This window comes from Xyrauchen texanus, chromosome 7 (genome assembly GCF_025860055.1).
Source record: "Xyrauchen texanus isolate HMW12.3.18 chromosome 7, RBS_HiC_50CHRs, whole genome shotgun sequence".
Taxonomy (NCBI): Eukaryota; Metazoa; Chordata; class Actinopteri; order Cypriniformes; family Catostomidae; genus Xyrauchen; species Xyrauchen texanus.
The window spans coordinates 43,875,014-43,901,747 of NC_068282.1; the positions used below are offsets into that span (position 1 = coordinate 43,875,014).

At 38.0% G+C, this 26,734-nt stretch overlaps 1 pseudogene; it reads left to right on the top strand.

Moving 5' to 3' along the window:
* Positions 1–1,171: 1,171 nt before the first annotated feature.
* Positions 1,172–26,734, top strand: part of LOC127646273 (myc box-dependent-interacting protein 1-like) — a 38,250-nt pseudogene continuing 12,687 nt past the window's right edge.

The following is a 26,734-nucleotide window of genomic DNA, read 5'->3' on the forward strand; positions in this document are numbered from 1 at the left end:
CAGGAAAATCATACTTTTTACATCTAAACAAAATTTTCTTTTAAAAACTACTGAATTGTCTTAAAATATATTACAAATTTTGACTGTACATTTTACAGTTAATATTCCTTAATCAATTAACATTGTATTTCTGTACCATTACAATTACAGATTTTTTTTTCACAGTGTAGTCACAAGTTATACATTTCCCTGACCTTAATTAGCATAACTTTATTCTGCTTAATTCAAGGTCGAAATTCAGGAAGATTCTCAAATTATTAACTTTATATTGCAGTACTCCTAATGTTATTGACTCCTTATGATGAACAGTGTTCCAACAGTCATGGAGATTTAAAATCAGGGAATATCAGGGAATTTTAAAATTGTGATTTGGAAAACTTGTGGAAAATATGGAGAAAAAAATTAAAAGTCATGGAAATTTCTATAGTGAAAATAAATTTTTATGAATGCTTATGTATGCTTTAGGGCTAAAATTGTACTTTGTGAGCATGATCTCTATACAATTATTATTAATAATATTATAAAATATTCAACAATCACGAATGCATGCACAATGAATGGGAATTGATTGGTCAAAAGATGTGGGACTCCTGTATGAATCACTCAAGTCAAAATTTTCCTCAAGTTATTTTGAATAAATGCATCTGCCAAATATACCAATTTAAAAATATTTTATCATTGCTTGTTTTCAACATTATAATAATTTAATTTATAAGAATAATGTTTTTAGAAGTGATATAATAGGTGTGGTTGAGAAACAAATACATTTTTAAGTCACCTCACTGTTTAGAATGCATGAAGAATGTGAATCACCAAAAAAACAGAAGTCCTCTTGTGAACGCACATAGGAGAGCAGGTAAAAGTGGAGATTCAGAGTAAACAAGAAGAAAGAATTTGTTCTTTCTTACACATCTGGGATAGCTGGGGATCTGAGTTGAATGGAACCAGGTAATTTAGATGTTACCATATAAAGCAACATTTCAGGATAACATATATTTCAGTGCACATGGTGGGAGCAATATATTATATACAGTATATGTCTAGCGTTGATAAACATAGTTTTATAATGTGGTTGCTTTCACCTGCGCCTTTAAGAGAGCTTCTATAATAAGAATGGAAACCTAATCCGCACATTTAGAGAAGTAGCTCTCTCTCACTCTGTGTCGTTTTCCAGTCCCTATGTCGCCAGAGCTTATAGCGGAATCCGTCAGACCTTTTTGATAAGACTTTCGACTCAGTTTGTAACGGTTTAGCTTATTAATATCAACACTCCGTGTCCACCTTTACGAGTCTGACGCCACGTACTGTCTCTTTAAGAAGGGCTTGACCACTGACCTCCTGTCGGTCAGACAGTATTTCCCCATACATTACCTCTCTTCTGCCTCTGTCTCTGCTCACTCTGCGCTTTAGTTCATTCGTAACAGGTTATTTATTTATTCACTTGGGAACCTTGAAGAAACTCAAACATGGCAGAGACAGGGAAAGGGGTCAACGCCGGTAAACTGGCGAGTAATGTGCAGAAAAGGATAACGCGAGCACAAGAGAAGGTAAGCTTGCTTTAAATGGCTCATATTTAAATTATTTATTAAAGCGGGTCTATGTAGAGCGCTACAGATGGTCAAATGGTCTGAAACTGTTTACTACAGGACTTAAACGCATCCAACAGCTGAAAGTTGAAACACATTGAAACACTGATAAATACTGTCCTTTACTCGCTGCATGTTATGTTTGCTCGCCTGCTCAGTTGCCTGATGCGTGGGGAAGTTCACTGTCTGAGTAGGTGTCTGTGAAATGATGGCTTTCCCAGACTCAGAACGGATCCTGTTAAAATTCGTGTTTTAAACTCTCTTTTTGAAGTTCTCTTTGGTATATTTGGAGCACCAGCTGGTTGTGAATGTTTTTTCAGTCAGAGTAAGGAAATACTTTGTTGAAAGCTCAGGGTTTTGACTATGGGGATACTGTGGGGATAAGACAAAATGAGAACCAAAAGCAGGACTTTAAAGGTGAATTTAGTAATTCCACCAAAAAAAAACCCAACAGGTTTCACAAAACACTATTCCCCTAACTTCTATTTGGTGACCTAACAGATTGGCCCACCCCCAATCTCATGGCATTGGTAGAGCCAATGTCGGTGTGTCGGGCTGGTCGGGAGGCTCAAACAAAGAGAGCAATGTTTTGATTGTGCCACAGAGCCCCAGTATTTACACTTTTCAGGAGAATCAACCTAAGAATGGATAACTGATTGTTGTCTATGCATATTAAGCTGGGACAGGAAAAGTTATTTTAACAAACTGACTTTGGTCATTTTACAAGAATTGTGTGGGTGAACACACATTGTTTGTGCCTTATGTATATTTGTGACGCTATTCCCATAATCCATAATTTTTTTCTCTACTAATACTTTAAAGAAAGCACACACTACTGATGTCAGGGCCATAGCTAGTAGGGTGAAAGGTGGTAACGATTCCAGGGGCCCAAAGTTCCAGGGGGCCCTTGACCTTTTTATAGGAAAGGGCCCCAGAGCAAGAGACCGTCAGGGGGCCCAGATTACCTTGCTACGGCCCTGGCTGACATATATCAATATGTTCTGTATAATTTACTGTTTCAGACAAAAATTGGCCGTTGGTTGCCCACCAGTGAAAATAGTTCCAAAAGAAGCCAAAAGTACAGTTTGTATGTAAACGAATCAGTGTTTTTGATCAAATCAGCTGAGACAATAGCTGTGTCCAAAATGATGCACTATACACTACGCACTTACACAGTATACTATGCACTCAGCCATGTAGTGTTTGGATTTTCAAATTGTAGTATCGTCCCAAATGGAACACTTAAAATGTTTTAACTACATGGAATCATTTGCCGCTTAACAGCTGATGGATGTGACGTTTCAAGCGCATGTGAAGTGTTGCCGCTTGCTTTAGGGCATTAGCCAAACTCAGTTTAATGTGACAATATCTCAAATAATGAATATATTACACAGTGTGGGGTGATGGTAAAGCATTCAACTCACATTTGTAAGGTGCTATCTTCACTGAAGTTTCACAAGTAGCTACAATCTCCATTATTTAAAATAGTTTTGTCAGACAAGCAATGAAGCCTTCCGCTACGTACGGTAAGCCACGAGCTCTGAGTGCTTGATGTGTCGAACATACTGGTACTCGCAGTACAATTCATTTCATTGCATTTTCATTGTTAGCATGCAACTCGCACTGCTTGCGCTACCGGCGTAGAATAGTGCTGTAGTGTGCTGTTTGGGATGCACCTAATGCTTCAACGATTCACTAATTAATCATAAAAGATGCTCATTTGTCGCCACCTACTGCCGTAAATATGCAGTCTCTAGACATGGTAACTGAACAAATCAGTGAATTAAATCAAAATGAACAATTAATACAAATCTCCACCACTGTTTGGAAAGCCATGAACACGGAGAAATGGAGTGTTACAAATAGTGAGGTGTTCCAATGCAATCAGTTTCGAAAACTGGAACTAAGACCATGTTTACACCTGGTATTAAGATGCGTTTCGGGTGATCCGATCCCAAGTGGTCAGCACTAAATACAGTTGTAAACAGGGTCTAAAAACTTTTCGTGATTGGGTCACAAAAAACACTTACAGAGGTAGGAAAGCTCCGCAAAAAATGCTTGAGGGGTGACATGTTGTTCTGGGTACACGCTCGAATACGCTGCTTCTTTTCAGTCACTTCTTTCCCAACAAATCTTTCCCCACTTCTTTCCCAAGTGTAATCTATACTGTAATGTGCAGACTTACTTTTATTGTTGATCTCTGAAGATACTTTATTATACATTTAATGTGTTTTAATATATTAATGTTGTATTCCTATTTTAAATGCATTAATTATATATAAAACACTTAACAATATAACTTCTTTATAACATAGCTTGTACTGTATGTGCCTCACCTCGAAGCAGATGACGACGATGATGATGATGTTTCTTTTCAATTGCGCTTGCTCCCTGATCCAGTTCTTAATGGCAAAACTGGTGCGAACAAGTAATCATTAAAGGAAGACGAATGACTTAAAGCTGCTTTAGCGAGCAGCCCCCTCTGTTGATCAAAATAAACAGCACATGGAATACCTTGTTGCCGGTAGGCTTCAATAGCGGCTTTCTTGCCATGTATTTTCGCTTTGCTGACTGTTTTGAATGTGCAGTAAAAAAGAGGATATTTCTGGGGACAGACCGTTAAAAACCGGGACTGTCCCCGGAAAACTGGGATTTCTTGTCACCCTCTATCTGCCCACCACCCCCTCTCCCTCCCTCTCGCACTTGTAATATTAACACACTGAATAAAGGAAGCAACTTCTCACATACACTCACCTAAAGGATTATTAGGAGCACCTGTTCAATTTCTCATTAATGCAATTATCTAATCAACCAATCACATGACAGTTGCTTCAATGCATTTAGGGGTGTGGTCCTGGTCAAGACAATCTCCTGAACTCCAAACTGAATGTCAGAATGGGAAAGAAAGGTGATTTAAGCAATTTTGAGCGTGGCATGGTTGTTGGTGCCAGACGGGCCGGTCTGTGTATTTCACAATCTGCTCAGTTACTGGGATTTTCACGCACAGCCATTTCTAGGGTTTACAAAGAATGGTGTGAAAAGGGAAAAACATCCAGTATGCGGCAGTCCTGTGGGCGAAAATGCCTTGTTGATGCTAGAGGTCAGAGGAGAATGGGCCGACTGATTCAAGCTGATAGAAGAGCAACTTTGCCTGAAATAACCACTCGTTACAACCGAGGTATGCAGCAAAGCATTTGTGAAGCCACATTATGCACAACCTTGAGGCGGATGGGCTACAACAGCAGAAGACCCCACCGGGTACCACTCATCACCACTACAAATAGGAAAAAGAGGCTACAATTTGCAAGAGCTCACCAAAATTGGACAGTTGAAGACTGGAAAAATGTTGCCTGGTCTGATGAGTCTCGATTTCTGTTGAGACATTCAGATGGTAGAGTCAGAATTTGGCATAAACAGAATGAGAACATGGATCCATCATGCCTTGTTACCACTGTGCAGGCTGCTGGTGGTGGTGGTGTAATGGTGTGGGGGATGTTTTCTTGGCACACTTTAGGCCCTTAGTGCCAATTGGGCATCTTTTAAATGCCACGGCCTACCTGAGCATTGTTTCTGACCATGTCCATCCCTTTATGGCCACCATGTACCCATCCTCTGATGGCTACTTCCAGCAGGATAATGCACCATGTCACAAAGCTCGAATCATTTCAAATTGGTTTCTTGAACATGACAATGAGTTCACTGTACTAAAATGGCTCCCACATTCACCAGATCTCAACCCAATAGAGCATCTGTTTTGGGATGTGGTGGAACGGGAGCTTCGTGCCCTGGATGTGCATCCCACAAATCTCCATCAACTGCAAGATGCTATCCTATCAATATGGGCCAACATTTCTAAAGAATGCTTTCAGCACCTTGTTGAATCAATGCCACGTAGAATTAAGGCAGTTCTGAAGGCGAAAGGGGGTCAAACACAGTATTAGTATGGTGTTCCTAATAATCCTTTAGGTGAGTGTATTTACTCATTTGTTGTATTAACATATACCCAAAATAAATGTTAAATAAGAATATGATATTAATAACATGGAAAAATAAATAAAAATGTATAATAAAATAACTGCAACGAAATGTACAATAAGTCAGTACATTACAGCATAGATTTGCATCTTGAAAGGTAACAAGTGAGTGAAAAGGAGCACCATAATACATATGACTTGATCAAAATAAAAGGTAATAATTAAGAAAAACAGGTCCATATGAGATACGCAAACAGTTAGGTAAAACAGCATTATAATAATAATTATTATCATTATTAAATAATATTGAATGTATTTGTCATATGAAATTTGTTTTTAGATGCTAAATATTTACATACTTCACTGTATTCCATTAAATTATTAAGATGCTCAAAGGACAGGACCTCTTTGCAATAGACAAATAGTTCCTCATTGTTTATACATGTTTGTTTAGTTCACTTTTATGTCACAGTGACATCTGTACAGCAAAGAAAAGAATGAACTCATTAAAGATGAAACAGAAGACCACTAAAAATGATCAACTTTACCTCCTTGTTTGAATTTCCTACATTATTCAATAGAGCATAATATACCACACTGTAAAAAACTATTTCCATGAATTGTTAACTTTATATTTTTGCCAGATGAACTTAGATTGACTAAGTTCTTCAGATAACATAAGAGTCTGTTTTTATTGATTAAAATAATGGCACAATGTCAATGAACTGATATAATGTAAAAATACAATCCATTAATTGTTAGTTTACTAGACCTTTTTAATTCAAATTATTATTTATTTTATTTTATTATCACATTTTATTTTAAAAGAACTCAAAATTTTAAGGCAACCAGGTTACTTCATTTTTTTAAGTTTAATCAAAATAATTTCTTACAGTGCATAGTTCAGCTCATTACCACATTCACCATGGTCAAAATACATAAAATCCGATTTTTCCCCTTTTTAATAAGTAACATGAAATTTAAATTACCTATTGAACACTGAACATGAAATGGCCCTGTTTTTCATTTCAGAAATCTGGTCACCTTATAGTAACAGTGCATAATCACAAACAAACCCACAGCTGAGCACAGGAGGTCCCACTCAGGAAGTGCCATTTCCACACTAAGCACTCCAAATGACCAATCGCAGAGTGCGCAGTTGGACACCAGAGCCCTGCGCCCAGTCCATGGGGACACTGGTCACACACATTTGATTTGAGTGACTCATAATAATTATACGTGCAAGACCAGGGTAATAGGAAATCCTTCATAATACCCCCCACACACACACACACACACACACCATCCCCCCTGGAATCTACGCCCCGGCGTCTGTGTTTGTTTGTTCCTCTTCCTGTATGATTTGTAATCTGTCCTGCAATGCTGATCTTCCAGGAGTTTCTCTGAAGGCCAGTGATTCATGCACAGAGAAATGTGTTTTTCCAGAATATTGTTCAACCATCATTAAGTGTTAAATTTTCTAACTCTGTAACAATGGAGAAAATCATCAAGACAGACTTTATTGTTGTTCAACCATGTGTGTACACATATGAATCAAAATGCACTGGTAAGGCAATAAGGCAATTAACTTATCTTAAAGGGATAGCTCACTGAAAAGTTGTAATTCTCTCATCAAAACTCTGATTTTCTTTCTTCTGCAGAAAAAAACTAAGATATTATGAAGAATGTTTGATGTGTTTATATCCATACAGTGTAAATCTATGGGGTCCAAAAAACATTCAAGCTCTAAAAATCACATAAAGGGCAGCATAAAAGTAATCCATACCACTCGAGTGGTTTAATCTATGTCTGCTGAAGTGATAAGATCTCTTTGGGTGAGAAACAGACCAAAGGTCTTTTAATTTTATAGGTATTCTGAGATCTGATGTGTGACAACTTAAAGAAATAGGGTTAAACTACTTGCCCTAATGTTTCAAATCTGACTTTCTTGCATAGAACCCAAAAGGAGATGTTTTGCAGAAGGTTCCAAGATGCTCTGTCCCCTACAATGAGAGTTAACAGTAACCAAGGGCTCTCGAGCTCCAAAAATTACAAAAAAGAATGGGTAAAAATATAAATTTTCAGATGCATCGCAATCTTAATTTCGACATTGACATTTTACTTTATGTGGCAACCCCCTACAATGCAAGTAAATCACTCATATGCAACCAGATTTCATGCTATGCAACTTATATGTCTGTGATTATCCACTGGCTGGTACATTTTCAGATTTCACTCACCATTGAATTAGAAGTATATTGACTAGGGCTGTCACGATTATGAAATTTGGCTGACAAATAAGTGTCAAACAAATAATTGCGATTATGACGATTAACTGTCTGCTTTAGGGCTTTCACGATTGTGGCTATTCATTGTTTCAGGGCTTTCACGATTATGACGATTCATTGTCATACAAATTGTCATACTTATTAAAGTGTATGTGTGCTCATCGGTGCCAAAACATTATGACCACTCACAAGTGTAGCGAATAACGTTGATCATCACCTATCAAGGCCACATGTCAAGGACTGGGTAGATTAGATGGTAAGCGAACAATCAGTTCTCATAGTTAACATGTTGAATGCAGGAGAAATGGACTGCTGTAAAGACCTTAGCGACTTTGACTATGGCCCAATTGTTATGGACAGACGACTGGGTCAGAGCATCTCTGAAATGGCAAGGCTTATGGGGTGCTCCCGGTCAGCAGTGGTGAGAACCTACCGCCAGTGGTCTGAGGAGGGACAAACCACAATTCGGCAACAGGTTGCTGGGCACCTATGGCTCATTGATGCACAGGTGTCAGGCAGGGGCGGACTGGCCATAGGGAGGACCAGGACTTTTCCCGGTGGGCCGGCCGCATAAGAAGGCAGAACAGGCAGCGATAAGTTAAAACTGTCTGCCGCGTTATGCCGAACGAGCCACGAGTGGCTGAAGAGAGCCGCGGTATGCCGAAAGGGGCCGCGATATGCAGAAAAGGACAGCGACACCGCAATTACATTTTCAACCAAAGATGTCGCTAGAGAACACAAAGTTATGCAGTGTAGCTTTAACTTGGAATCTTATTATAAAATAGGGAAATATGATTTCCTTTATGGCTTTAAAAACATATGAATGACTTCAAAAATAATATATACAAAAATCTAAATATTTCTAAATACTTAAAATATGTCTCGCTCGTTTCTTTCATATGTATGCAAAATATTATTACTGAAATATTCCCATATGAGTCAGAATTTTATCAAAATCAGATTCGAATTGAATCGGGAAATCTGTATCAACACCCAGCCCTAATATATTTTGATTCGAGGGCAATGGCAGAAGGGGAGATTTTCACTGAATATCGAATAATATCAGAAGGCTTGATAGTCCATAATAGCGCTTTTTGGTGCTTTTTTTTTGGGAGCTCGTTGGCCACTAGTCACAGCCTACGTCATTTGTATGAAATAAGGACAAGTAAATAATGACCTAATTTCCATTTTTGGGTGAACTGTTTCTTTAATGATCTTCAGTGTTTTTTTTTTTTATTTTACTTTGTATTGCTTTTGTCTGCCAGACTTTACAACATGTCTAGATATTTCGTATCACCACTAATGGTTGTTTTAGTTGCATTATGTGCCTCGTCTAGTCTGGCTCAAGTGTTAAGCTGCCTCTACTTTTTTAGGGTGTGAAAGCTGGGGTCACCCAGTATACGTGTGTGTGTGTATATACTTATCTTCATAGTGATACACAGGCCATCAGTGTGACCGCTTTGAGGGAAGGTCTTCTCTTCCATCCTGAAACTCAGCCAGGTAGAGGAGAGTTATCCACGCATCTCTGCACTCTCCCCTTACATTTTCCATACATCGTTTTTCCCTCATCCACATATCTATCCAAAAAGATTCCAAAAAGTGAGCATGGCCAGTTGCTAGGGAGACAATATGTCATCGTGGCCTCGGAGGGTAAGACCTGGGTGTCGAGTTACAGCAATTCTCAAATTAGGAACCCAAAGGAAGTGACCTCAGCCTTCCCCTGACCTCTGCTTTCAATCAAACATGAACTATTCTGTAGCCACACCCCCTCTTCCGCACTCCACCCACACACCTGTTCCTCCCAGTAGAGCAACTGAGCAGTGTGTGTTTGGGCCTATGAATAGCAAACAGGCTGTAGCTGTGAGCTAATCCCCTCAAACCCCTTGTGTGACAAACTGTGATGTGTGTGAATGTCAACAACTGTGTTCCGGGATATTTTGGGGTCTGTAACTGAACACCAGCACCTATCCATCAGAAGTAAAGACCAGAGCTTTTATAAAACACAGATAAACAGGCATTTAACTTATACATCAACATATACATATAATTTATAACTTTATACATCAACATTATACATATAACATAACATTTGGAGACTGCTGTCAGACACTCTCACACACACAAAAGAGATAGTAAGTCTGTGTGTCTACTGTAAATCTTCCTTATCTTAAACTCCACAGGTAGATTAATTGAGCCTTTCTGCTTGCCTCTCCTAAGAGACAGCAGTTGCGCACGCGCGCACGCGTGGATCAGGTTCTGCCTACAATGCTCACACACACTCACACTGAAGAATCTTTCAACTGCTGAACAAATGGTTAGCGCTTGTGTGATCAGAGCAGGCTAAATTAAACATAGCTGACTCAGGAAGTTGTTTATCCTGAGCTCAATACTATTACTTTAAACCACACAACTAAGAGGAAGCTTACACAGCCTTAAATTTCAGTTTTATGAACTATATTCAGACTGAAGGGGTTTGAATCTGTTCTATTTCTAGTTAATATCATCACTCATCATCACTGTACCCATTGAAGGCTACCCCCCAATGCCCATGGTGGTTACAGCCCCTAGACCTATTATATACAATTAGGGGCAGAGAGGTCATGTGACACAGTGCTGTTAAATGAGAGAGATATGCAGAGTGCCAAAGCCGATTAATCAGCCAATATTGTTGTTTTATTATTAAATTAAATAATTTTATTTTTGACCAATTTTTAAGGAAAAATATTTAAATATCTATGAAACAAGATACACCCCAAAACGGCGCCACGATACATCTTTCAGATCACCATCACCCCCCCCCCCCATCTATAAGTTTGGGGCCATGTTGCCATCTCTTCCCAGTCCAGCCCTGCTAGCAATGCCCTAGCGACCACATAGCAAAGTGTTAAAAAACATTTAGAACACTTCATAGCAATGTCCTGGTAACAACTCAAAATACTCAATATTTTGGCAAGCTTTGCGTGGACGAGCACCACTCACATTTTCTTCCAAAAGTGTAAATTCTTGTTACAATTATTGATATAATAATTAATATGTCTATTATCGGCAGTGCCTAATCTGCTTTCTCAATATCGGCATGGGCCGTTGAGATTTCGGCCATTGTCGGTCCACCATTAGATCAGTCCATGGCAGTCTAGGTGTACAATCATAGCCAGTTCCTGGAAGACCTCTGAGTCAGAGAAATTGCTCTTACCCCTTCCCCCCTACCCCAGATCTCGCCCTACTGCACAGGGAGCACAGGTCATCGTGACACAGATCCATACCACTGTATTTTAAGATGTTGGGGCACTGGAGGGCTACAATTCATTTGGGATCAGCTTTCAGACACTCCCAGCAACACACATTCATACATTCCTCAAGAAGAGCACAGCTGACATGGCCCTTATTAATATAGTCCAAGAGAAAATCAGTGTGGGATTATACTGGGATGATCTCTCTAGCTTACTTTGCTCTTTCGAACAGGATTTTTCTAGAACGTAATATATTTTGCTATTTAGTTGCATGTATATACAGAATACACTTAACAGAAATCTTCCTGTTATGAAAAGCCATATTTTAAGTTGAAAACCCTCGTCTTGGAAATTTAGATGAATTTAAATATATATATTAGCCAAAAAAGATTTGTCACAAACGTTTCATTATTTTCTAACTCCCATGCTGTTTCAAGCTCGTATGCTTGCTTATTTCAGTGTAATACAAAAAAAATTAAACATTTGTCAAAATGTACGTACAGCTCTATTCCATTCAATGACAGTTCATTGTGACCACAGCTGTCAAGCTCTAAAAAAGACAAAAGTCACCTTTAAAAATCATAAAATGATACTCTTTATTACTTGTGTCCTATATTCCATGTCTTCTGAAGACATTTGATAGCTTTTTTGTTATATTTGATAACATTTTTAAAGAAATTATTATTCACTGAAAATCTTCCTCTCCGCTGTAGCTCTCAAATGCCATTCCAAATGTCTTGAATGCATGGAGCATTCAGATATTACACCTGCATGAACCAATGGCTTTTGGCATCATTGATGTCAAACCTGGTGTGTCATTTCGAAAAAGCGCCGTATTTGAATTTGAACATGAGCAGGGAAGATTTTCAAAGAATACATTTATTTAAGTCTGTTCCTCACACAAACCTATGACCCATCTATTGTGAATATCAAACTATCATATGACTATAGTAGACTTGGAATATAGCATACTAGTCATATTGACAACCTTTAGTTTTTCTTTTTGGAGCATGACAGACTCAAAATGTATCGTTTTCTGATACATAGAAAAAATAACGAATAGCAAATAGTTTTGGAATAACATGAATGTGTTTTCATTCTGGGCTTTTATGTAAGACTGTTCAGGGACACACCATCCTGTGAACTTCTTTCATCTTGAATCCTTTTGTATGACATCATGAAATGATCACAGGATATGCTGTTCTGTTTTGTTGCTGATGTCTGTCCGGTGGAGACCAATATTCTGTGGGTCCGAATGCATGACATGTTTAATATGCCATTAGGAGTTGATATGGGGGAGCAGCAGGAAAAGGAAACATATTGTATACAGAACTGGATACAAGCACTACCTCATACACACTGAACAGGATGTAGAGCAATATTCTGTACTAAAGGAAATGTGCATAATTAAATCTGTCTGGAAAGCGAGTTCTATCTTTAATAGTGGATGTCTTAAGAATGACAATGAGAAATAAAGTCTGAGATTGCTGGCCACCACAGTGGGTGCTTTCAGTATCAGTTCCTTGTTTCTCTTCCTATGAACCCTGTTATAAATGTTCATAGCAAATGAAACTTATTGGAGGTGGTTGTCGGGGGGCCTGGATAGCTCAGCGAGTATTGACGCTGACTACCATCCCTGGAGTCGTGAGTTTGAATCCAGGGTGTGCTGAGAGACTCCGGCCAGGTCTCCTAAACAACCAAATTGGCTTGGTTGCTAGGGAGGGTAGAGTCACATGGGGTAACCTCCTCGTGGTCACGATTAGGGGTTCTCGCTCTCAATGGGGCATGTGGTAAGTTGTGCGTGGATTGCGGAGAGTAGCATAAACCTCCGCATGCGGAGTCTTCACGGTGTCATGCTTGTCCTCCACCACCCAAATTGAGGTGAATAACGCACACTATGAGACAAATTACTAAGTAGTGGGAATTGGGAATTCCAAATTGGGAGAAAAGGGGATAAAAATAATAATAATAAAAAACAAATGGTGGTGGTTGGCGAGAAAATACGTAAAAATACACTTTTACAACAATTTAATTTGCAACAAATACAAACACTCGCAAATTAAACACTCAAAGCCAAGTGTTCTCCTATTTTTCAGAATGGCTTTGAGTGTTTAATTTGGTGAAAAAATTTAAGTGTAAATGACACAACACTCAACAATCATGCCTCAGATACTGTCATTTATTTTCTTGCCAACCACCTCTGTTAAGTTTCTTTTGCTATGAAAAGTTGTATCAGGGTTCATAGGAAGAGAAACATGGAACTGATACTGAAAGCACCACTGTGGTGGCCAGCAACCACCACAGTGGACATTATTTCTCCTTGTCACATTCTTAAGACATACACACATCAATACATACACACTGAAGTCAGCATTTTTGGCATTAAGAAAGTGTAAAATAGAGGGTAAAAGAATATTCCGAGTTCAATACCAGTTAAGCTCAATAATCAACATTATGCCATTTGTGGCATAATGTTGATTACCACACAAATTAATTACGACTCGTCCCTCCTTTAAAAAAAGGAAAAATGGAGGTTACTGTGAGGCACTTACAATGGAAGTGAATGGGGACAATGAAAGTGAATGGGGCTGATTTGTGGAGGGTTTAAAGGAAGAAATGTGAAGCTTATAATTTTATAAAAGCATTTGCATTTATTATTCTATTTAAATTTTCAATGTTTAAATTGTCATTTCTACAGTCGTCATGGCAACGAAGTTGTAAAATTGGTATATCTTTAAAATCACGTTAACATTCATATTGTTTACATCTTGTGTCTGTACTTTTGAAACAGTAATTATTTTAACGTTTAATGATTGCCCCATTGTAAATGCCTCACTCAACCCAGATTTTTGCTTTTTTTTTTTTTTTTATGAAAAATAAAAATTCATTATTATGCCACAAATCCTGTAAATGGAGCTTAACCTATATTGAACCTGGAATATTCCTTTAATAAAACATCTATGCAACATGTTTCTACTGAACAGTGTTCAATAAGTGGTGATTTAAGGAATAGTTCACTTAAAAATGGTCATCATTTCTCCTTTCTGTGGAAATCAGTTAGGTATTCAGATACAGTGCATTCAGAAAGTGTTCAGACCCCTTAATTTTTTCACATTTTGTTATGTTGCAGCCTTATGCTAAAATGCTTTATATTATTATTATTTTTATTTCACATCAATCTACACTCCATACCCCAGAATGACAGCAAAAAACAGATTGTTTTATACATTTGCAAATTTATTAAAAAGAAAAAAATGAAATATCATATTGAGTATTCAGACCCTTAACTCAGTACTTAGTTGAAGCACCTTTGGCAGTGATTACAGCCTCAAGTCTTTTTGTGTATGATTCGACAAGCCTTGTACACCTGGATTTGGGGATTTTCTGCCATTCTTCTCTGCAGATCCTCTCCAGCTCTGTCAGGTTGGATGGGGACCATCGGTGGACAGCCATTTTCAGATCTCTCCAGAGATGTTCAATTGGGTTCAAGTTCAGGCTTTGACTGAGCCACTCAAGGACATTCAGCCACTCAAGGACATTCACAGAGTTGTCTATAAGCCACTCTTGCGATGTCTTTGCAGTGTGCTTATGGTCATTGTCCTGTTGGAAGGTGAACCTTCGGCCCAGTCTGAGGTCCTGAGTGCTGTGGACCAGGTTTTCAATAAGATATCTCTGTATTTTGCTGCGTTCAGCTTTCCTTCAACCCTGACCAGTCCCCAAGTCCCTGCCGCTGAAAAACACAGCATGATGCTGCCACCACCGTGCTTCACCATTGGGATGGGATTGAGCAGGTGTTTAGGGGTGCCTTGTTTCTTCCAGACAGTTCATCAGACCAAAGAATCTGAGTCTTTTTTGCATGTCTTGAGGAGATGTTTCCGTCTGACAACTCTACCATAAAGCCCAGATCGGTGCGGTGTTGCAGTGATGGTTGTCCTTCTGCAAGTTTCTCCCATCTCCACACATAATCTTGATCTAACTTGGGAACATTCAATGCAGCCAAATATATATATATATATATATATATATTTTATTTTTTTTAAGCCTTCCCCAGATCTGTGCCTCTACACAATTCTGTCTCTGAGCTCTGCAGGCATTTCGTTTGACCTCATGGCTTGGTTTTTTCTCTGATATGCATTTTCAGCGATGAGACGTATAGATAGGTGAGTGCCTTTCCATGTCCAATCAATTGAATTTGCCAACGGTGGACTCCAATCAACATGTAGAAACATCTTAAAGATGATCCAGAGAAATGGGATGCACCTGAGCTAAATTTGTGTAATAATAATGGGGCTGAATAGTTGTCAATGTGATATTTCAAGTTATCAAAAATGTGGTTTTTGCTTTATGGGGTATGGACTGTAGATGATGTGAATATTTTTTTTAAAAGCATTTTAGCATAAGAATGCTGCATAACAAAATGTGAACAAATGAAGGGATCTGAAAATAATCTGAATGCACTGTATGTGCAGATTTTCAACATTTGGGACAATTGAACCGTTGAAAGCAATAAAGGCTTATAAGTTTTTTATTATTATTTTGTTTTTTTACTATATCTTACAGGATGCTGTTCAACCTAAAATCAGTTTTCAATAAATATGCATTAGTCATAACAATTCCAAAAATGATTCTTTCCAAATATAATATACATTGGTTGTCAAGCAATGTAACGATCAAAGATTATTCTATAAACATTGTTATTTTTATTAACTTGACGCATTAATATCAACTGATTTGCATTTATAGATGTATTGACTGTATTATAACAACTTCATACATGCCTCATCCAATCAAATTTTAGAGCTGGAACTATCCGTTTTATGATATGACAAAGCCAAAAAACAAACCCTACAAACTTGTTATTTTTTTCAAAATCCCTATACCAATTCTGATATTTCAAGCTACATCCATCACCTTCAGACTTTTCTGGAATAGTGTGTGTGGCGGACTCTGCCTTCCCTACCAAGGAGGAAGCAGGAACCGGAGTGAACAATCAACAGAACTTTAATTTCAAACTCAAATTTAAACAGTACAATGAAACATAGATGCACAGACACACAGACATGTGTATCTTTTTCAAGCCAACATCAAAAACTTTGCTTTGATCTCACACTGGTAATTTACCAGTATGGAAGTATGATGTTGAGTGTTTTGTGTCACTCTCTGGTAGGTGATGCAGAAGTTGGGTAAAGCTGATGAAACGAAGGACACCGCCTTTGAGGAGGGAGTTGCAAACTTTAACAAGCAGCTGGTAAGACCCTCAAACCTTAACCCTTGGCCATCTCTGTCATCAACTCTGACCTCCATCCTTAATATACTGCTTGCCTTGACATTTGATCTTTGACCCTTATCCATCTACATCTTGAATATCTGGTGATGTTTTCTTCTGTATCTCTCTGGTCTCTATCCATAGGCTGAGGGAACCAAACTGCAGAAAGACTTAAAGGCATATTTTGCTGCAGCCAATAGTAAGAAAGACTGAACTCTACCTGTGTGTACTGTATGTGTGCATGTATAATAACAAGAGAGAAAAATAGATTTTAAGGCCTTTGTAGTGGCTGATCACAATCAGATATAGAATTTATTGATGTCTTGATTGCATTAATAAAAGATTTTACTTGGGTCATGTTTAACACTTTAAGCTCGGAAGGGCCCGCCGAGAAACAGAAATTATTAAAGTATTAATAACTTTAGTCTTGACCAACACAAATGATTCATTATGACCAAAACTGAACAAGTACTTTGAAATTTGAAGACAAATCAGAAGTGTTCCACTTTGGTAAGGACTTTTGATTGCTTTGTCATATCAACACAAAATTGTACTCAGTTACATGTGACAAAAAAAAAGAAAAACCTTTTCGGTGCTTTTTTTTTTTTTATCCCCTTTTCTCTCAATTTGGAATGCCCAATTCCCACTACTTAGTAGATCCTCATGGTGGCACGGTTACTCACCTCAATCCAGGTGGCGGAGGACAAGTCTCAGTTTCCTCCACTTCTGAGACCGTCAATCTGTGCATCTTATCACGTGGCTCGTTGTGCATGACACCACGGAGACTCCGCATGCGGAGGCTCATGCTACACTCCGCGATCTTACCCTGCACAACTTACCACATGCCCCATTGAGAGCGAGAACCCCTAATCTCATCCACGAGGTGGTTATCCCATGTGACTACCCTCCCTAGCAACTGGGCCAATTTGGTTGCTTAGTAGACCTGGCTGAAGTCACTCAGCACGCCCTGGATTCAAACTCATGACTCCAGGTATGGTAGTCAGCATCAATATTCGCTGAGCTACCCAGGCCCCAATTTTCAACAGTTTTAAACAAATTTTGAGAGTGAAAGTATTTATAATAATCTATATTTTGGAAATGTTTGAAGTTTTCTTTAAAATTATACCAAACACTTGACCCGCCGTGTTTTTTTTGTCAAGTTATACGGCTTTAATTTAGCATATGCCACTGTATCAAGAAATCTTTTAAAAGCACCCTCAAATCTTAAAGGGTTAAAAAGGCAGAATTTAGACCAGCTATCACATCACTTACAGGAAACAAACACAAATTTAGTTAATTTTATAGAAAATACTAAACCAACACAACTAAGCCCCAAAATAATGTTAAATGAATGTTCATTGTCTCTTAGATAAGAACTTAAGAACAAACAAAAATGGCATTTACAGCAGTGCTTTTGCAATGCAAGTCTAGGCACTGCTCTGAAATAAATGTTAAAATACAAAATTATTCAAAAGTATAGCTGTAAAACTTAAACATAATATATCACTAGTGTTGTAAAATCACCTACTAACCACATCTGTGTAAAGTTATATCAAATCTTTCCTGTCATGACCATATAAAGCCGGTAAAGCCAGTAACATTGGCTTGGTCATCTGTGTGAATGCGTCAATGTATCTATTTAGCTGACCCACTGTCTGTTTCTGCAGCCATGCACGAGTGTACAAAGCGTCTGCACGACTGTCTGGCAGAAATATACGACCCCGAGTGGTTTGGCAAAGAGGAGGTGGACTCCATCGCAGAGGTGTGTAAGCTTGTCATGAGGTGAGGTGAGGTGACGAGACTGTCTGGATTGTGTGAGATTGGTGCTTTCAATGTGAAAATACCAACGGAAAAGACAAATCACAATTTTAAAACCCCATGAAATGGCTTTATGAGCACATTTTTCTGTCCTGTGTGGATGCATTTCCTATTAAAACAGTAAGTTTGAGCAGGACTTGAAAGGCTTGTCCCTTTTTTTAAAATGGTTAATAGGTAATAGGCTTTAGTTTACGTCACAGATGTCTCACCATTATTTGCTATTTTCTACATATACTATATACCCCACACTTGTGGTAAAAGGCCCCCAGTGGGGTTATAAATATAGGGACAATAGTTATAGTGCAAAATTTGTCAACTTGGTCAAATACTTTTGAAAGAGCAATTTTTCCATCCATCCATCTTCAACCGCTTATCCGAAGTCGGGTCGCGGGGGCAGCAGCTCCAGCATGCGACCCCAAACTTCCCTATCCCGAGCCACATTAACCAGCTCTGACTGGGGGATGCCGAGGCGTTCCCAGGGCAGTGTGGAGATGTAATCTCTCCACCTAGACCTGGGTCTTCCCCGAAGCCTCCTCCCAGCTGGACGTGCCATGAAGCACCTCCCTAGGGAGGCGCCCAGGGGGCATCCTTACCAGATGCCCAAACCACATCAACTGGCTCGTTAAGATGCTTTTTTTGAGTAATACATTTATAAAGATAATACTTATTCATGAATAACCACTTCAGAAAATGGTTAACCATTTCCTGTTATTTACATTCACATTTGGCATTTCTTAACATCTTAAGTATTCTATAAACAAAATAATCTCCAATCTGTGATTGGATCAGTCAGTGTGAGCCCACTTTAAGCATTTTTCACAACAAATCTATTCCCGTGTTTTATGGGGGGCTTTAACAGATATTAAGGAAAGCACTGTGGTAGTTTTTGTTGCTGTTTAGTGTTTTGCGAGAAAATCAAATCAAAAGTACCTAATCTTTTAGCAAAAAAAACAAAAGCAAAAAAACATCCTCTGGGGTGGTTCAACCTACATTTTGGACCCAAATCTTAAAATTGTGTGCATTTGAAGATTTGATGATGTATGTCAAGTTTTGAATCTCTTTTTTGGTTCCTTCCTTCTGCTACTCAATCTCTCCTCGACCAAAGGAGATAATAGAAAGAGAAATGGATAATAATCTGGAGGTAAACATGAGAGTCGCCTCCTCCAGACTGACCCTGGGAGGGAAGGGGACACACATAGTCTAGTCATAGTGGTAGAGGTGCTAAATAGAGTTATGTAACTGATCCTTTTGCAGTAGAACTCTGTATCTTTTTCAAATACATATTTAGAATTATTTGTCATCTGTGGTTTGAAAGTATGTGGGTTTGTGCACGTGAGAGCATTATAAGCATGTGTCTCAGTTTCAATGAATGTCTTATAAAAAAGTTTTTTACAGGACACTGACCTTCTGTGGCAAGATTTTCACGAGAAGCTCATGGACAATACCCTAATTTCCATTGATACATACTTGACTCAGTTTCCAGACATAAAGGTTTGTTTAAGCTTACAGTTTTTGTTGATGGCTTTGGTACTATTATCGCAAATATGTGTTATATCCTCACAACTCTTAGTACATAAATCCAAATTCATCACAGTTGTAATGCAGCCATTCTTGCATTCAAAACTTGCCATTGTGCATTCATTTGGATAGTAGACATCTCTCACCATACAACCATTGTTTCGAAATATACATTTCTTGTGAAATGTCATGAGAACATATGGTTTAATCACCAAAACCCAACATAATGATATCTTTTCAGTTTAGTCTTGTTAACTACCAGTAAATCCAATAACAAACTATGCAAAATACTGTACATGATTCAGATCGCCCTTAGAAGTGCTGAAAGTAATATGCTTACAGTAATGTAAAAGACAGATTACACAGTTTTCACATTACCCAATGTTTCACATTACCCAACCTTTACAGAATCTATCATTTCCATAATATCTATCCTATGTGTAATCAAGTTGTGATCAATGAAGACATCCTCTACAATCATTTGGGCAAATTGTGTTTTTCAGATATAATTGTAACATAGGTATACTCTCTATAATCAAATGTATACAGTTAAATAAATGAAAACAAAACATTACATTTAGGACACATTACATTAAATTGGATCAAGCCTGTCTTGAGCATTTGGCCATAGATTCTACTCCACATAACAATGAATGTCATCATTGTTCATGCACCTTGGGAAAAACCTTTTGGCTTGGCGAATACATGCATGACATTGGTCTACTCTGATGTCATCACATGCCTCATCCATGGCCTCAAGGGGTTGACGATCATAAACCTTCCACCTCCATGCTGAAAACAATTCCTCAATAGGGTTGAGGAAAGCAGAGTATAGGCGCAGGTAGAGGGTCATGAATCAGGGATGGGCCTGAAAACATGCTTGACCCACCTGCATGGTGGAACCTGACCTTGTCCCACACAATTACAAAGGTGACCCATTCACCTTTACAGGCCGGCTCAATTTTATTGAGAAACTCAATGAGATGCACAGCGTTGTAGGAGTCAAGTAATGGCCTACGTCCTTCCACACCATCTTCAGAGATAGCTGCGCACATGGAGATGTTTCCTCCGCGTTGTCCAGGCACTTGGACAGTGGCCCATTGACCGATGAGGTTCCGTCCACTGTGACAAGATTTGGCCAGGTTAAAGCCCGCTTCATCAACAAAAATGTACTTGTGATGGTTGTCATCAGCATCAAGCACCATCACCCTCTAAAAATATATTTTGGTTCGTTCTTTTTACAGTGTAGTTCCAGTTTACATATGAAGTTGGCGATGCATCAAATAGTAACCGTAATACAGTATAAAGTGCTGTACCTGAACATACTCAGCCCTCAGTTGTTTTACCTGGTCATTGTTTCTCTCAAAAGGCACCAGGAAAATGTGATCAATTGATACCTGGTGCCTCTTCAAATGGCGGGCTACTGTATAGGTTGATGGATGCCACATTGGTAAAGGTGTCATTGTTCTCCTCAATTGCCTGCTTTATTTCCGACAGCCATATATCATTCCTGGCCCTCGCAATTTCCACCACTGCCCACTCCTGCTGGTTGGTCAGCACACAGCCACGCTCACCACTATGGGATTTTCTGTCAATTCTAAGCATAGAGCAGAATATACTGTCAATAGATCATACTGTAAGAATACTGTAACATGTTTTATGAATTTACATGCATTACAATTTACTATAAATGTAATGGTAAAGCATAGTAGTATATCCTCCAGACTTGGTTTTCTTGGTTGACAGTTGATCTTTTTAGATTTGGATCAATTAATCTGGCAGCCTCTGCCACAGTAAGGCCTCGGTTCACCACATGATCAACGACGATGGCCCAGACATCATTAGAGACAACAGTTCTGCCTCCCTCTCTCTGACGACCAGCCCTTTAACGGGCCCCATGCCCACCTCTCTGACCTCTCTGTTGGTGCCCATGCCCACCTCTCTGACGGATCCCTTGTCCACAAGCTCTTCCTATTATCGCTGTCTATCTTGCTCCGTGTTGAAAGAAATGCCCCCCCATACAGTACATGGTGACCAATTGTGGTTACCACTATGTGAAATCAATTAGCAATAACGAGTATTCATTATGTGTGGTTACATGTAATTTAGATGTTCATTCAAACACACATTTTATTTGTGTAGTTCTCGAAATCCATATACTGTAAATAGCTGACAAGCCAATTTCAAATCTATAGGTTTACCAAACGGTTCAGTGATTAACCATTAAGAGCAGTTGGATTAAGTGTTGGTCAAATGTATTCACACAAATCAGAAGAGAAGCTTATCAAAAGTATTATGAGCATTGCATTGTGAAAGACAATTACTTCATATGACAGGTATTTCTTTTGACTCACTGATTAGGTGTGGTGAAAAAGTTACTGTTGTACTTAGTCAATTAAACACTGAAAAACAGCCTTTTTGATGGTCTGCTTTGAGTTTTGTACTAACCGTTGTGAGGTTTTACAAAATACTTGCAATAATACTATCAAAGCGATCAACAAAAACTGTAAATTAGTAGTGCTAACCCAGGTTAATAATTTGAACAAACCCCTAACCCTAAATATTGAACTGCTTTAACATAAAAGTCTGATACATTTTTCCCTAAATGAAGTTCATTCATAGAAATCGTGAGTCACTTTCATGTAAATTTGACCTTGTTTTACTCTGTTCCTATGCTACTTTTGAATTAATATGACTCTTGGGTAACAAAGTTTAAAGTGTCTAGTTTAAAAAAATATCAGAGTTATGAATGTGGAGCATATGGTTTAGGAGTTACAGACATTTGTATTTGGGTATGTCATTTTCCGAAAATTCTCAAAAATAGGGGTGCTGGTTAAGAGGTTAAACATTGCTATTATTTTTCTAAGCAGTTACACTTTTCGTCTTGCAGATGATAAAACAGACAAAAAAAAAAATTGCGTAGACTTTCATTGAAGAAGGGACCTGAATGAATTCTTGGGACAAGAATATCCAAGATACTTGTCACTTTTGATTTGAGTCTGTAAACATCTACCTAGCAACTACCTTAACACCTTAGAAACCACCTAGAACACTTATCAGGTCCCTGGCAACCAATCATAGTACCAAGCATAGAGAAAGTGAGTTTTGCATGGGCAAAACAAATGTAAAAATCTAGTCTGTAGTTACTGCTGTCTTCATTTTGTCCTGACTCTCTGGCTCACCCTGCAGGCTCGCATCGCTAAACGCGACAGGAAGCTGGTAGATTTCGACAGTGCCAGACATCACTTTGCCTCTATACAGAAAGGCAAGAAAAAGGATGAGGCCAAAATTGCCAAGGTAGTAGCATTCTAGCCTGCTGTTACTTATGTTTTCCTGCTGTAATACTATACTGTCTGCCTTTTTGTCTGCACATCATGTTAACTAACCAACTTAATCTATAACAAGATTGTAAGTAATGCATTGCAGTCTTTTTTACATGCTTGAGGATGTACATGTGTGTTTTTGCTCTTTAAACTCTCTCCTTTTTGCATTATCATGCTTGATAACATTTCTGCAAGCTAACTAAAACACTTGAGTGCGTTCATCTTTGTTTTTGTTTTTCTCTTTGCCCTTTTCACTGGATTGCTCTCCTTTTTTCCCCTGCATGTCTAGCCATTGGCTCTGGTGGAGAAGGCTGCTCCCGGTTGGGCTCAGGGAATAATCTCAGCCCACCAAATTGCTCAAACTAACCTCTCAAGAAACCAGGTGACTCACCTGTCAATCAGCTGTGAACCTTCCCTTAACCTGCCTAACCCCGCCCACCTACACACACACACACACACACACACACACACACACACACACACACACCACACCCACTCACAACAGCGTGATGTCTAATGGCTTCTTTATGTAGCATTACTATATATGCAACACTTTACTATGTGTTTTTAGGTATGGCTTCAAATTATATTTGGACATAATATATTTTTTGACAAAAATTTTGACATAATTTGCCCACCCCCATGTTGATTTTGAACTCAATCTTTCTTCCATGGAAGAGGAGATATTTAGCAAAATGTCCAAGCTACTCTTTTCCAATCAATGAAGCGAGGTAACATTTTTAAAAAATAATGACTTGCATGTCTGGTTTTTTTTCTCTATTCAAAGCTATCATATGGCTTCAGAAGACTTAATAAAAGTTGCACACAAGTAATATGGAGTCCTTTTTTTTTATACTTTTATTGAATTTTATTTTTTCCTTTTTGGAGCTTGGCAGTTTAAATAACCCCCTGCTTTTAATGTATGGAAAAGAGCAGCTTGGACATTCTACAAAATGTCTTCTGTGCTTAAAAACAGAAAGTCATTGGTTTGGAACTACATGAGGGTGAGTTAATGATTACAAGATTTTCATTTGTAGATAAAGTTTTCCTTTAGTTGCATAATTTGAATGATTCTGTTACTTTTTATTAAAGGAATAGTTCACCCAAAAAGGAAAATTCTCTCATTATTCACTTACCCTGATGCCATCTCAGATGTGTATGTCAGAACACAAATTAAGATTTTTAGAAGAAAATAAAGCTCTGTCAGGCCCTTATAATGGAAGTACACGTGTGCCAGCACTTTGAGGGTCCAAAAGTCACATTTAGGCAGCATAAAAGTAATCCATGTGACTCCAGTCGATCAATGAATGGCTTATGAAGTGAATCGCTAAGTTTATGTAAGAAACAAGTCGATAATTAAAATGTTTTTAACTTTAAATCGGTGCATCCATCCAGGGCTCTGATTCTCTCGACTGACGTTCCTTCTTCTGTTGTAAATAAGCGCCACTGTTGAATTCTCGCATGAACTCGCCAACGCGCTTATATCAAGTGACTGCAACGTAATGTGTCAGCTGCTGGCAGGCTTTTATTATTATTTTTGTTTATTATTTTTCATTAGTTATTAACGATAATTATAAAAAACTTGTACTTCCATTATTAGGACATGTAAAAATCTTGATTTGTGTTCTGCTGAAGAAAGACAGTCACCCACATCTGGGATGGCATAATAAGTGAATAATAAGAACATTTTCATTTTTGGGTGAACTTTTCCTTTAATATTTTTGCATGTTTTTTTTATACACCAGACTTTAAATGAACTGACATCTGTTTTACTGCAGATTTTAGTAAAGAGTCCACTTGGTACAAAATTGGCTGTATAGCTCTTTGTATATATATTTTCATAAATGACAGTGTCTTTACCTTAATGACTGTGTGTGTTGGCGTGTTTGTGTGTGTTTAGGCTGAGGAAGAGTTGGGAAAAGCTCAAAAGGTATTTGAGGAGATCAATTACGATCTCCAGGAGGAACTTCCAACTCTGTGGAACAGGTAACAATCACCTCTTCATCTCACTATCTCTCTTATATTCCGTCCCCTAAGGAATAGTTCACCCATAAATGAAAAAGTTGACCATATGGTGTTTTTTTCTGTTGACAATAAAAGGAGAATTTAGAAGAATCTTTTCAAATCTCTTTAACATACAACAACAGTTCATAGTGACCACGTCTATTGTGCTCCAAAAAACACACACAAAAAAAGCACCGTAAAAGAAGTTCATACAGCTCAAATGCTATATTCCAAGACTTCTGAAGCCAAATGATAGCCTTGTGTGATGAATAGATTGAAATGTAAGTCATTATGCACTGAAAATCTTCCCTTCCCTTCCGCTCAGCTCTCAAATCAAATATGACCCTTAACCTCCTGAGACGCCCGCGTGACTGCTGTGTGCATTTTCCATTTCCCTGTTTGATTTGTAATTAGTAGCACTTAATAAACAAGCAATAAATAAATAAATACAAATAATAATAAATCATATTTTTTTCTAGAGCAAATCGTTTCCTAAAAATGTACTTGCATCATATTTGATTTGAGAGCTATGGCGGAGGGGAAAATCTGTGAATAATTACTTAAATTTTAGATTTAGAACATAGTGCAAAAGTTACATGGACTACTGTACTGTTTTATGCACTTTTTAGAGCTTAATACAGTGGTCATTATAATAATAATAAAAATAATAATAAAACATGTTTTGGAATGACATGCGATTGAGTAAATGATGACAGAATTTTCATTTTTGGTTGAACTATCCCTTTAAGGTTCTCTGCAACCTGTATGTGTTGTATCTTTTAAATTGTCTTTTAAATGATTTGATTAGTAATTTTGAGTTTTCTGTCTCTCTCTCTCTCTCTCTCTCTCTCTCTCTCTCCTCAGTCGTGTTGGCTTCTATGTTAACACATTCCAGAGCGTCGCTGGCCTGGAGGAAAAATTTCACAGGGAGATGAGCAAGGTGAGACAATATTAAGACTGATTAACAAGAAACTAATAAGATTAATGTTGTTAGTCACTACACTATGTCCCACTTTAAATGAAAAAATTAAATTAAATTAAAAAATCCTACTCTCATTCACAGCTGAATAAGAACCTGTGTGATATAATGACCAAACTTGATGAGCAGCGTCTAGTCAAGTGAGTGCATTTATTTGGGAGATCTGATTTTCCTTAACTTTGTTTAGCACAGTGGTTCTCAACTGGTTTTGCTTCAGGACCCACATTTTACATTGGACTTGAAATGAGGGCCTATATAAAATGGTTTACTGCAGAAAATAAACAAAAATGTCCTTACAATCAAACATTGAAATGAATTAATATTACTTATCATGATATAATGTTAAATTACTAAGCAATTAAAATAAGATTCATCTCAGCAGCAAATAATTCACACACAAATGTTTTTTAATGTATTTACGTAGCATAGCTATGCAAAGTTTTGTTTGTGGTTTTCAAAGATGTCATGCAACCTGTCCATGCTGGGATCTGCCTAAATATTTCAACCAAGTGTCAGATGAATTTGCACCAAAATATTGTAGAGTTTGATGCACAGCCTTAATGTTAAACAAATATTGTTGTATTCCCTTGTATTTATTCCTATCATTAATATGCATGGTTATATACAGTTGCATTTTATTATATGCATTTAGCATAGCTTTGTCTCTGCTCTCTGTGACTAGCAACCACTAGACTAGCACACAGCTTTTTTGAGTTTTCGTTTACCCTATAAACTAAACCAACCCTCC